Genomic DNA, 13065 nt, shown 5'->3' with positions numbered 1-13065 from the left:
AGTTTCGGCTGCTTGCCACAAATTTTATCTTTACATAATTAGGTGACGGGACCATTCAGTGTATGCATGAATGCCCTTGTAAGGTTGTAAACCCTTACGGATAGGGTGTGATCTAACATGTATAAGCAATAGGGTTGCTTTCCCTAGGGGTTTAATCATGGATGCTATGCAAGCAGGATAGAAAGAACCTGAAGTAGAGCATAATTTCATTAGCGCAAGCAAAGGGCACACCTGTTACAAAAATCTTTCACCTAACCTTCTAGTCCTAGAAGGGTATCCTTTCCTAGGCTTGGATGTTCACTCTTTGGGCTTCACCTAGTCCTGATGGGCTTTGGGATTGATCTAGTCCTCCCAAGTTTGACATAACTAGGCCAACTATATGCAAATGCTTAACTAGTAGGTCGTTCCTATCTTAGGGGGACTCAATCACAATACCCCTCCCTTCATGGAAGTCGTGGGGCAAGAAGGATTGAAGGGCCCTTTTCAGCTACTCTTGTCCACATATTGACCTAGAAGTGCCTACAAAGTCAGCCCTAGATCTAACTATGGGTAACATTGCTGATGTTTATGTCTGGGCATCTGTGGATGGGGTGATGAAATCCCCAAAGAGATGTAACTACGCCAGCAGTGCGGAGCCCGGGTTCGGCTCAAAAAAAGGTGTATATATCATGCAATCCTTAATGAAGGGGAAAGACTTTTTCAAAGCATAGCAGATATATATATGAAAGCAGATAAGCGTGTAGCGGAAATCAAATTTTGCTACCCTATGTTTGCATGTGAAGGAAAGCTATAAAGCATGTGAGGAAAGCAGTAAAGCATGTGAGGAAAGCTGTAAAGCCCTATGAAAATACCTCACCCCTCTTTGGAAAACGTTTTTTGCTCTTTTTCAAAAATAAAAACCCCAAAGGCCAATGCCAATATCTGTGTTTTTGAAAGCCAATGTCCAAAGATTATGGTTTTATCAAAATCTCAAAAGGTTAAACTCTCATCGATCCTAGTGGAGTTACCAGTCTATCGATGCTCGGCCTCAATCAGGACCGGAAGGCGAAAAACCGCTACCACTATTGTCGCAAGCATTCGTTTGTCCACCCATCGTGGCGAAACTCTCACACACGCGGGGGCCCATTGGAGGCACCTCTCAATGGTAATTGCGTGTGAGTGCGTGTGTAGTGTGTGGCGTGGTTTATGCGGGGCTTCGGGTGCTCTCTCTCTCAGTGGAGGAAGGTAGGTCTACCTTTGGCGTTAGGGCAGGATTCTGGGCCAAATTTTAACAGATTACCAAAGGTAAGTAGAGTTGCCACCAATCATTGGGTTTTTCTAAGGTGTGATTGGTCACCTGTTTCTAGTTGATTTTATTACCAATCCTAGATTAAGAAAAAGGGCATTTTTCCTAATCTAATATGTATGGAAAAAATCTTGATTCTTAGGTCCATAAGTTTGGTTATGTGTGGGGAAGGTGTTAAGCAATGTTATAAATGCCATTTCAAAGCCCGTTTCGGTTTGTCTATTGGAATGAAATATTTCGGTTCCAGTCTATTTCGGCGTACCGTTTTAGACCGTTTTGGATTACCACTAACAAATAAATATAAATATATAAAAATATAATATAATGGATTTAATATATTTACATTTTAAAAAAAAATTCTTAAATAAAGTTAGCATTTGGTTATTAAAAAATCATTTGTTGAATTTTTGTAAATAAAGTGAACATGTTGACTAATTAATAGCTAAGAACATTCTTGAAATTTAACTTTTCCCATTTCCCAAACCCACCCAAATGAACCTCTCCATCTTTTTATCACCTACTCCATTTATTTCCTTTGTCTCACACTTCTCAATGTTCTTATTCAAGAGTTTCAACTTTCAAAAGTCTGGAGCCTCACCACTCACCAACTCTGTCTCGGTCTCTACTCTTTGTTCTATTTTTTGTTTCCTCTAATTCTTTCTCTCTCTGCTGTGTTTGTTTCATTTTGTTCTTCATTATTGTTTTTCATTCTTGTGTTTTTTCTTCTCCGTTTTAAACAAAGACAAAGGCAGTGGAGCTTTTTATTTTTATTTTTATTTTTTTTTATGGTAAGGCAGTGGATCGGACATCAAATTTAGGGGAAAAGGCCAAAGATTCATACCGGCCGAATCTTTAATCTCGGCCGGTATTGACCAAAACAAACTAAAACTCCCAAAATAGCCAGAAATGGGCCGAAATTCCACCCGAGGTGGAACAGGGGTGGTCGCTATTCCAGTTTACTCACCGATACAAGATTTTCTGGCCATTCTGGCCGAAACGGAATAGTATTAATAACAATGATGTTAAGCACCCCACAACTCTTATCCAAGGACAGTCCTTTGTTTTGATAAAATCTTAATTTTCAGAAATTGGCAATAAAACATGGTTTTGGCATTGGTTTTCAGGGCTTTGCATGCATGAAGGGGCTTTGAGGTTTGGCTTTTAAATGGGTGTGGTCCCAATCTATGCTTTCCTAAGGCACTCGACGACAAAGTACCAAATTTCCATGGAGAAAATCCGGCGACATGTCACCTTACTTTCATGGTGGAAATTAGGCATTGCTTTGCGTTAGGTGACATGGACTGTGACAATCACACTGGAAGGGGTAAGTAGGTATATATTTATATACATACATCATGCACAATTCAAGCACATAGAGCAAGAAATTAAATGCCTACATCCCTAGAGCATGGCCCAAAATATAGGTACAGGAAAGTAAACAGGGGTCACCATGCTCTAGAGATGAGGACGAATGGTACATGGCATGATATACCTAATACAACCCATCTAAGAGAGAAAGGGAGGAGGAAGGAAGGGGTTTTAAAGATTACAAAACCAAAAGGGAAAGGCTAAACTCCTAAATCTACTGGACCTTGCCGCTTGGCTTATATCTACATGCTCGCATCCACACCCTTTTTGCTTGCGCCTGGGAAACCACGCCCTAGCTCCATACGTCCTCGCTCCATATGTGTACATGCAAAGGTAAAGACAAAAAACTAGCAGACAAGCAATGGAAAGAAAAGATGCAAAGAGCATATGAAAAGGCATAAAGCGAACAAGCATGTTAGGCATGGCAAGCAAAGAAGCAAGAAAGCAAGCAAACGAGTAAGAAGACAAACGAGCAAGAAAATGAACAAAAGGTGGTGTCTGCGAGAGACAAATGTAGGTTTGGATCAAATGTCCATAACTTCATTGTGTTGAAGCATGGAGACACACTAGCAAGCAAGACTCATGCATGAACATGTAAGCAAGCATGTAAAGATGCATAGAAAGCCAACAGGTGGCACAAACAAGCATGGCAAGCGTATCATCGCACAGGGTGAAAAATGGGAAAGGTATGCATGAAGCAACCGGCATCATGGCGATGTGTCCCAAATGGTTACATCCAAACAAGGCCTCATGGGCATTGGACATAACCATAAAACCTCAAACTCGCTAAGGGTGTTAACCATGGCAAAGCCTAGAACAAGAGAGGCTATCACAAGCATAAAGCATAGAAGCAAGCAAGCATAGACATGCAAATAATGATGATCCAAACCCTTTGATGTGGGCCAAGATTTATGGAAAGTAATAAAAACCATAGGGTCTAGATTGGGTCCGAACAAATAGGCCAAAACACAAGAAAGAAGAACAAAGCGACAAAAGGGCTACAATAGCACATGGCATGACAAACATAGCCTAGGTCTAGGCACACAAACATGGCATGGAGCGCACAAACACATGGGAGATAATATAAAGCATGTAGAGAACAAAGATCCAAGTACATAGGCATGTGAAAACATAGATCCAGTCATATAGGCATAGAAACATACATGTAAACATGTAGAAATCTAACACATAGACATGGAAGAACACGGCTCCAAGCCTATAAGCATGTGAAGACAAGGATCTAACCATATAGTATGGAAATAAACACATAAAACACATAGATCCAAGTAAGGCATAGCAAAAAACATCATACAAGCATGTGAGCATGTAACCCTAATATCGACCTAGAACAAAAGAGGCACAAAACATAGGAAAACATGGCATAAATCCTAAAGCATGTAGATCTAAACATATAGACATGTAAGGATGTAGATCTCAGCATGAAATATGGCATAAGGTATAAAAGCAAAGAGATTTAAGCTAGAAACACAAATGAAGCGAGAAACATGCTAAAGAAAGCAATAAACATGTTATTCAAACAAAAAGAAAGGATAAAAGGCTAGAAAAAGATTTAGGAGGTTAGGGGTGTGAATGGTAGTGAAAAAAAAGTGACATCCACCTCCTAAACCCCAAATCCAAACTGTAGAACCAAGGAAAAGAAGATTGGGTATAAGAACAGTACCTTGTGTTTTTGGTGAAGAAGAAGAATCAAGAAACTTTGATGTGTTTTTTGAGTTTTTTTGTGTGTTTGTTGTGTTTGGAAGAGGGAAAAAAATGTACGAAAACCAGGCAGAGAACAAAACTTAGCAAAACAAAAATATGGTCTACTCTGGTTTGAAGGGTGCTTAAGGCTTTTTATAGCCCCGACACAATTTCGAGGCGCCAACCCTTCAAGGATCGCCACCTTTAAACTGCCCCTAATCGGGTTGATCTTGACACCCTTGGAAATATCTTGACTTCCTATTTCTAAAAATGCATGGAATTTGAAAATCCAACAGTCGGATCAAAAGTTATGGCTCACGAAAGTTAGTGGTGCATCGATAGGTGCGTTATCCCAGTTTTCATGACATCTTGACTATTCTAACTCCAATTCTGACCCATGAATAGTTTTTGGAATGATAATTTGATAATCTTCGTAATGGCATTGGTTTCAACCTATTCTGACAGTCGGATCAAAATTAGGGTTTTTAGGCCCACCCGAGATCAACTTCGGGACAAACTTGGTCAAGGTTGTTAAAAATCTCTAAAAAGCTCGAGTTTGTTGTAAACCTATGGAAAATATTTTTTGTGAGGGTTTTGACCTCGTTTGACCTTCTGTCAAGCCTAGGGTTGACTAGGGATACTTTGGTCATTTTAGCTGAAAGAGGCACTTCGGGGGCTCCGATGCCTGAACGAGTTACGCCATGTCATTCTGAATGTTCTTGCGGCCCCATGTGGAGAAAATAATATTTTTGGATTTTTCGGGGTCCAACACACAAATTGAGGGCATACAAAATACGGTATCAACAAAACCCATAACCACCATCAACCACAACCCACTGTCACCATCACCTACTACAAACCACTGCCTCCATCAACCACCACAACCCACAAATACCCACAGCAACCTATTACCACAATAAAAACCAACACAACAGTAACAGCCACCTCCACCATCGCCCCACCAGCCACAACCACAAACCACAGCAGTTGAAAAAAAAAAAAAAATACCTCAACTGTCGCCCCACCTTCCTCTTCCACTTCTCAACAACCACTGACAACCCAACAATCCATCAACAACCTAGCAACCCATCAACAACCACCGTGCCACCAAACCCTTCAAAAACACCACTAAGACCCATCAACAACATCACCAAGACCCATCATCACCGTCGCTAAGGCACCACCGATACAAACAACCAAGGCCCATTAGAACCGATACAAACAACTAAGACCCACTCACCCACCAAATCAAACCCATGAATTGCTAGACCACAACCACCACCGAGACCCACGAAACCCCCAAATTTGACTCATATCACCACTATGCCTCATGACCACAATCGCCAAACTACCACCGTGCCTCTTGACCACAATCGTCGAACTACCACCGTGCCTCTTAACCACATTCGCCGAACCACCACACACAAACAAAGGCATAAGAGTGAACGAAGACAGAAGAGAGAAATGAGAGAGGAAAGAGAAGAGAGAAGAGACTGAGGACAAAAAAAAGAGTCGTTAGTGAATAAAAAATTGTTTTTGTGTTTACCTTCGTGCTACAATGAGCTGTTATCAATAACAGCTCACTGTAGCATAAGGTAAAATATAGCAAAAACTTTTAGGGTTTAGGGTTTTTTTGTGTGGTTGAGTTGCTAAAATAACTTTTGAGTTATTTTAGCATCTTTGTTGTGAGTGCTCAAAAGAACAACCAATTGGACATATTAGATAAGCATTAAAATAATCAAAATGTCTCATTAATAAAACACAAATACCAAGGTATCCTTCAGTACTTTAGCAAAAAGGTCTTTCACTCCAGTAACTTAAAACTTGTAAACTATGAAATTTTAACACAAGAAGAGAGAGAGAGAGAGAGAGAGAGAGAGAGAGAGAGAGAGAGAGAATTAACAATGGTCTGTGGTATAGTAGAGAGGAATGGAGGTTGGACAACAAGTAGCAACTCGCAACGCAGCCAGTTAACATAAGATATATTTGGTCTTTTTCCCATAAATATAAATATTGGTAATTAGGAATTTCTAAAAGTACACAGCTTTTTTTTTTTAAGGGTTAATTACAACTTACCCATCTGTGGCTTGGCCGAAATTTAAGTTGCTTACTCGTGGTTTGAAATTTGGCACTTTACCCACCTAATGTTAACTCAACTAAGATTCTGTAACCCACCTTTGTTAATAATGTGGTTAAATATGTATTTTTGCTCTTTTTTATGTCTCTATCCTCTATATATATTTAAAAAAAAAAAAAAAAAAAAAAAAAGAAAAGAAAAGAAAACAAGATCAAATAGAAAGGGTTTTGTGAAAATTAAAAACAATCATTACCAACACCATAGAAGACCTTTCCAATATTTTCTTCAACACTTGGTTTGACAATGTTAACCGCATAAGTGATATCTTTAATTTATGACTAAATAATTTTTTTGGCCGATAATCTTGATATGGTGGTTGGATCCTATATTAAAAATTTCAATAGAATCCTGTTCATTTGAATTTATATACCTAATTCATCGTGAAGTCTATAATCCTCTAAAAGAACGTGATTGTAAAGTTATGGTTTACAATTATATTTTATGTTCGCTTTATTTCATGACAAAAAGTGTTGTAATTGCTTTAATTTTGTTTTCTGTATTTTGTGGGATTTTATTGTATTAGGTTTAGTATTAAGTTGGTGAAGAATCGAGCATGTGTTGGATGAACAAGTGGATTTCGCTAGTGTCTCACTAGAAGCCTACCCGCAAAAGAGTCACGTGAGAAGCACATAACTGGAAGCTAAAGATTTGTGCCAGGCTATTAGTTTTGCGAGTGTCTCGCGGGTAAGGCCTTCCCGTGAGATACTCGTGAAACATTTTGCCTGGAGGATTTTAAGAGTGACTTTCTTATCCTTCACTCATGCTATATATACCCTCATTACCTACAAAAGTATGAAAGGACGTTTAAAGAGAAAAACCCTAGATAGGTTTTCTATAACACACACACCCATCTTTTAGAGAGAGAGCTACTCATCCTTAGTGAGAAATCATTGTGGCAGTTTCTCCTTCCCTCTCCCATTGCCATACCTTGAGAAGAGATTCGTACCCAAACACAACTTACACATTTTTAGAGTGTAGAGAGTGTTTTGGAGTTTGGGAAGCTTTGGGGATTTGCCAAAAGAAGCCGGTGGGGCTTGGTGGATGCAATCAAGCATATTACAGGATCCGAAAAGCTAGGGAAGACATGACTCTGAGAAGTCCGTTGGTGGCAGGAGCTTGGAGGGCTTAAGTACATTGGGTAGACTAGGTTTGGAGAGTCTTTTGTTATTCGTGTACTCCAACTTTATTCTCTAGTGGATCGATTTTGACTTGGAGGGTCCCGGAGAGGTTTTTCGCCGAGTTCTTCGGTTTCCTTTTCAATAACACGTCTTTGTGTTATTTTGTGTTTGCATCTCTCTTCCCTTACTCTTATACTTTTCTTTTATTGTTTATTGTTCATGTTTATGCACTAGAGTAGTTTTGATAATTGTGCTTCTTTTACTCTTATTCCGCACTTAAATAAGTTAGAGTAAAAGCAATCTAACCGTAATTTTAATTTGGGCGTCTAAACAAGCTCTTGCCTTTATACACAAATCCAAGTTTTTAGTAATATATAACAATAATTCAAAGGCAAATAAAAAGAATCCAAAAAAAAAATACCTATCAATAAATTCATACCTCAAATTGTTGCAACTCTATAGCTCATATAAGAAGAAGGCTAGGTTTGTGTGTTGGTTTTTGGGGTTCGTTAATGCTAGGTTTGGGTGATGAGTTTTGACTGAAGGAAGTCTTAGGTGCAGTTGGATTTGTAATCATTATGTATAGTCACGGAACTTGGTAAAAACACAATGCTAATCAACTTTAGGTTTTTGCTGTATTCATAGGATGATACCTAAGTTTGTTGACATTGGATTTTAGTGCCTAAGATTGCAAGAAATAGTTATTTGATAGCAACAATTAGACTACTTGAGTTCTAGAATTTTCAAAATAGATACTAAAGTTTAAAAGAACAAAGGTAGGAAAAATAAAAATTAAACAACAGTGGTAGATAATTCTTGACAGAAGTTTCTATGGTAGTTGCAATGTTCGTTCTTAAATTTTATAAAACCCTAATTTTTTGATCTTGCTTTCTCTTAATCTTTTATATTTTTTTAGGTGGGTAACAGAAACCTAACTGATCTAACTTTAGGTGGGTAAAATAAAATAAATTTTAAACCATGAGTAAACAACTTAAATTTCGGCCAAATTGTAGGTGGGTAAATTGTAATTGGTCCTTTTTTTCATATCGGCAAAATAGGATTTGTCAAGGGAGAGAAAGGGTTCTATATTTTGATATTGGGAGGGCCACAACTAATAAATGGGCCAAATGTGGATAATATTTTTTTTGTGGGTTTGTTATACCAATTTAATTATTTTAATTTTTGTGGGGTTTTCTTGACTATTTAAGGACCAATAATAAAATTTTAAGCTCCAAGTTTTAAATTTTCAGGTTTTTGAAATGTTAAATTTTGAGGAGGTAAAATCCTAAAATTTGAGGGGGGCACAAAGGAGGTTTTCATTTAAATTGTAACTTTTTCCTAGTCATTAATGGACATATGAAAAAGCTAGCGGCACCTGGCCTCTCCATGCTCCTTAGCTTGGAAAATTATTAAATATTCCGGGAGTATATGCGTACTCCCCCCTCTCACATAAATTGTGGGTCCCACCATGAATTTGATTAATGAGACTTACAATTATGTGAGAGAGAGGAGTATGCATTTATGGTATTTTAGGAATATTCTATAATTAATCCCCTAGCTTTGCCACTGGTTGCGGCACACTAAATGCTAACCCAACTCTAAATAATTACTCCTAAACAGATAACTAAAGGGAAAAAAAACGATTCAACTATATAATGGGAAAATCAATATATCAAAGTACAAGCATTAATTAAATAATGGAAAAATAAAGTGCAGCTTGAGATTGATATAAGAAAAAAGTTAACTGACGGTATTAGTTTTGGTTTAAGAAATATTTTTAGAATATTTTTATGAGAGAAGAATTAAACAACTAATTTTTTGGACAATTTTTTATATTTTTTCATAAAAATGATATCTAAACTTTCCTAAAATAGTCCATTTATAAATGCCCAGATCTAGAAGAAATATAAAGCTAAGGACATAGTAGATGCAAGGAAAAGAGGGAAAAGAAAAAACAAAATTCATTAGAGAAGAAAAAAATTAAAAGTGACCAAAGTGTTAATGAATGAAATGAACCTAACTAGAAAGGTGCTGAATTCGATGTTGCTAGATCTAATTAGTTCAACAAAGAAATATAAGATTTTCATTAAGATTGATTTCTTCACGTTTTCTCATTTTCCATCAAAATTTTGCCAGATAATGTATTTAGTTCAAAGAATATCTTTTAGAATTCAAGTGCTATAACGTATTTTAGTTCAAATAAATATAAGTAAATAATAGAATACTCTTTTTCAAAACCTTTGCCTTTAAGGGAATTAAAATGTGATAATTAAAAGGATTTAAACGGGTAGAAAAGGAGGAGAAGGGGAGGGGTAGAAAGGAATTAAAATGACAATTAAAGGAGGAGTCATTTATTTAATACGTATCTTTATCTTTTCGCGGTCAAATAAGTGGGTTTGGGTGGGCATAATTGAGTTAGGTATATAAAATCATTTACCTATTAAAACTCATTTAACTAATTGCTTTTAACCCAAACTCAACCAACCCAATTATAATGGATAAACCCTAACCCACCCAATTACCCAATTATCAAAATTACCAAAATGTCCTTTAAGTGTAAATGACCAAAGTACTCTAAAATCTTAAAAAATGACCAAAATACCCAAAAACCTCAAAATTACCAAAATAACCACGAACCCTATAAAATGACCAAAAATACCCCAAAAACCCAAAAAATAAATGACCAAAATACCCCAAAACCTAAAAATTATCAAAATACCCTTGAAACCTAGAAAATGACCAAATACCCTTGAAACCTACAAATCAAAAATACTCCATGAAACCTAAAAATTACCAAAATAATCTCGAAACCTACAAATGACCAAAATACCCTACTAGAATGACCAAAAATGACCAAAATACTCCTAAAACCCAGAAAATGAGCCAAAATACTCTTGAAACCTAAAAATGAGCAAAATACTCCTGAAACTAAAAATGACCAAAAATACCCTTGGAAATCCAAAAATGACCTAAAATACTCCAAAGCTCAAGAAAATGACCAAAAATACCTTCGAAACCTAAAAATGATCTAAATACCCCGAAACGTAAAAAATGACCAAAATACCCCTAAAACCAAAAAAATAACCAAAATACCCTAAAACCTATAAATTACCAAAATAATCTCGAAACCTATGAAATGACCAAAATACCCCTGGAACCCAAAAAATGACCAAAAATACCTACCAAAACACACACACACAAAAAAAAAAAAAAAAAAAAAAAAAAAAGACCAAAATACCGTTGAAACCCAAAAAAGACCAAAATACCCTCGAGACCTAAAAAATGACCAAAATACCCCTTAGACCCAAAAATGTCCAAAATACCTCCAAAACCTAAAAAATTACTAAAATACCTCTGAAACCTAAAAAATTGCCAAAATAACCTTGAAAAATAAAAATGATCAAAATACTCTCGAAACCTTAAAAATTGCCAAAATAACCATGAAGCCTAAAAATGACCAAAATAGCCCTTAAACCTAAAAATGACCAAAATACCCCTAAACCTAAAAAATGATCGATATACCTTCAAAACCTAAAAATTAACTGAAATACATCCAGAAACCTAAAAATTACCAAAATACCCCTGAAACCTAAATACAACCAAAATAACCCCTAAACGTTAAAATGACCAAAATACATCGAAACCTATAAAATGACAAAAAAGCCCCTTAAATTTGTAAGTCGATAAAAATACACCGTAAACCTAAAAAATTACCAAAATCCCCGTAAAACTAAAAAATTACCAAATACTCCCTAAACATAAAAAATGACCAAAATACCCCTAAACTTAAAAATGACTAAGATACCCAAACTCCTATTTTGGTAATTTTAGAGGCTTTAGGTGTATTTTGTTTATCTTACAGGATTAGTTGTATGTTAGTCATTTTAGATATTTTTAGGGGTATTTTTGTCGTTTCATAGGTTTAGAGGTATTTTGGTCGTTTTAGAGGTTTCAGGGTATTTTTGGTAATTTTATAGGTTTCATGTTGTTTGTTGCCATTTTAGAGGTTTTGGGTTTATTTGGGTCATTTCAAAAGTTTAGGGGTGTTTTCATCACTTTAGAGGTTTGAGGGTATTTTGGTCATTTTTAGGTTTCAGGGTATGTTGGTCACTTTTTAGGTTTAGGGGTATTTTGGTCATTTTAAGGTTTCGGGATTATTTTTGTCAATTTTTAGACTTCAGTGTGATTTTGGTCATTTTTAGGTTTCAGGGTTATTTTGGTCATTTTTAGGCTTCATGGTTATTTTGGCATTTTTAAGGTTTTAGGGTTATTTTGGCCATTTTTTAGATTTTGGGGGTATTTTGGTCATTTTTTAGTTTTCGGGGTATTTTGGTTATTTTTTAGGCTTTAGGGTTATTTTGGCCATTTTTTAGGTTTCGGAGGCATTTTGGTAACCTTATGTGCTCTCTAATTGTTCTTATGCAATATCTTCAACTAAATCATAGTTGTGGGTTTATTGTGGTGTCTAAGATTGGAAATAGGGTGACTATATAATTAGCAAGTTATGCAAAAAATCCNCAAAATTCATTAGAGAAGAAAAAAATTAAAAGTGACCAAAGTGTTAATGAATGAAATGAACCTAACTAGAAAGGTGCTGAATTCGATGTTGCTAGATCTAATTAGTTCAACAAAGAAATATAAGATTTTCATTAAGATTGATTTCTTCACGTTTTCTCATTTTCCATCAAAATTTTGCCAGATAATGTATTTAGTTCAAAGAATATCTTTTAGAATTCAAGTGCTATAACGTATTTTAGTTCAAATAAATATAAGTAAATAATAGAATACTCTTTTTCAAAACCTTTGCCTTTAAGGGAATTAAAATGTGATAATTAAAAGGATTTAAACGGGTAGAAAAGGAGGAGAAGGGGAGGGGTAGAAAGGAATTAAAATGACAATTAAAGGAGGAGTCATTTATTTAATACGTATCTTTATCTTTTCGCGAATTGTTTCTTCTATCCTCTTAAATGAGAGTATTCTACAGTACCACCCTCAAAAAAGGGGGGGTACGGTACCCACTAGTAGGTAACCTGCTACACCAGGTTACTTTTTTCTCACATTTGACGGTTCCATTCTCACATTGTGCAGTTCCAATATCACATGTGATAGTTCTTTTCTCACATTTGGTGGTTCCTTTACTTTTTTCTCACATTTGACGATTCCATTCTCACATTGTGCAGTTCCAATATCACATGTGACAGTTCTTTTCTCACATTTGATGGTTCTTTACTTTTTTTTCTCACATCTGACGGTTCCATCCTCACATTGTGCAGTTCTAACATCACATATGACAGTTTTTTTCTCACATTGGATGGTTCTCTTACTTTTTTTCTCACACTTGATGGTTCCATCCTCATATTGTGCAGTTCCAACATCACATGTGACAGTTCTTTTTCTCACATTTGACGGATCCCTTACTTTTTTTTCTCACATTTGACAGTTTCATTCTCACATTA

This window comes from Quercus suber, unplaced genomic scaffold (genome assembly GCF_002906115.3).
Source record: "Quercus suber isolate HL8 unplaced genomic scaffold, Cork oak 2.0 scaffold_841, whole genome shotgun sequence".
Taxonomy (NCBI): Eukaryota; Viridiplantae; Streptophyta; class Magnoliopsida; order Fagales; family Fagaceae; genus Quercus; species Quercus suber.
The sequence above is the reverse complement of the archived record's forward strand: the minus strand, read 5'-3'. Positions refer to the sequence as shown.